Genomic DNA, 1,874 nt, shown 5'->3' on the forward strand with positions numbered 1-1,874 from the left:
CACCCATCCTATGTAAAAAAAATTCACTCTTAGGTCTCAAAATGTTTATTTTAGATTTTGCAAAGTTTGGACTACTCATGAAGGTTTTCTGGATTTCATTAGTGAAAACTGGCAACAAGAAGTCATTGGTACTCCGATCTTAAGGCTGACAAAGATACTCAGAAGACTTAAATGAAGGTCTTAAGTTATGGAATAGGGAGATTTTTTGGTCTTGGTGATGCCAACATCTTGAAAGCTCAAGAGGAACTCGCTTATGTCCAACTTATCTTTGATGATAGTCCCAAGGGTCCTCTCCTGGATGAGGAGGGTGGCTAAACAAGAAATTTAGCTTCAATGAGCCCTCCTTAATAGGGACTTAATGCTCAGGGAAAAAAGCAAAATATCATGGTGGACTGAAGGAGAAAGATGCATTGTGCCCATTCTTTCATAGGACCTGCAAAATGAGAATGGAGAAGGCTCAAATCTCTGAAATCCAAGCTGAAGAAGGACAACTCTTTGTTAGGCAGGCAGACATACAAAAGCATTTGGTAGATCACTCTGAAGCAAAATTTAAAGAGTAGGAAGTAAATATCAATGAGGATCACACGAAGACAACACCATGCTCTATGGTATACCAACAACGCTTGAGATCCAAGAAGTGGTTTTTTCTATGAAAGTTGAAAGCTCCCCAGGGCCAAATGGCTTCTAAGGACACTTTTACCACTCTTGCTAGAACATTATTCATCATGATGTTTGCAATGCAGTCAAATCCTTTTTCAGGGAAGCTCACATGCCACACGAAGTTAACACAAACTTTATTACTCTTAATTCAAACTTTATTACTCTAAAAAGCTTCTAAAAAGTTAACTGAATGCAATAAAAGCTTTCATTAAAGGAAGGTTAGTGCAAGCTAGTATAGGGATGGCCTCTAAAATGATAAATGACATCAACAAAGAAAAATATGGTGGATCTATCATCTTGAAGGTGGATATTTCCTAGGCTTATGATGCACTAATCTGGAAATTTCTAGAGGCAGTATTGAGGTGATAAAAGGAAAAATCGATAGTTTTACCTACGAATAAGTAATTAAACTCAAATGTAAGTAAAACTAAATGATTTTCTTATTGCTAATTTATCAAAGATTCTACTCTCGTTATCAATGTAATATTTGGAGTAGAGAATTCGTTCCACTCCTAGCTCGTTTAAATGTGAACACTTCCTAGTTTATATAATTCTAACAAAAATCAGTGAAAGTAATGGAATTAAATTTAACTACAATAGTGAATTAACTAATCAAGATGTTATAAATCAACTACGGCAATTAAATACTAAATTGACAATATGAGAAGGAATTAGGGGAATTTGATTCCACCTTGATCTGACTTAATAAACTAGCATAGAACTCAATGTAATCCAAATCTTTACGTTTTCTCGTAAAGGTTGGGTATTTCTAATCTCTAATTATTCATGGTAATCTCTACCAACTAACAATCAGCATGTGAAGCAATCAAACCCATTCTCATGGTGAACTAATTACTTTCTAGAATGGAATAGATTATTACAACCATTTCTACGCTAATACAATCAAGTTTTCATCAAGGCTTCCTGATAAGAGCCCAAAACTGTAATTTTAACCCTATAACAGACATACTTTTAGACCAATTATGTGAGTAATAATTAAGAGTTAGCACTGATTACGTGTTTTTATGCATTTCAGGTTGCAAAGTCCATTATGTGCAGAAATGTGCCACTTTAGCGAGATAAAGGAGCAATGGTTGGTTGCTAAGGAGTTCTATGATTAAAGGCCAAGATTCAAGAAGACAAAGCCTTTCTAAAGCCCGGTCAAAGCTGAAAAGTCAAACTCAACGCGGGCAGAAACAGTACTCAAAGTCAGC

The sequence above is a fragment of the Coptis chinensis genome, chromosome 5 (assembly GCF_015680905.1).
Source record: "Coptis chinensis isolate HL-2020 chromosome 5, ASM1568090v1, whole genome shotgun sequence".
In the NCBI taxonomy this organism is placed as follows: domain Eukaryota; kingdom Viridiplantae; phylum Streptophyta; class Magnoliopsida; order Ranunculales; family Ranunculaceae; genus Coptis; species Coptis chinensis.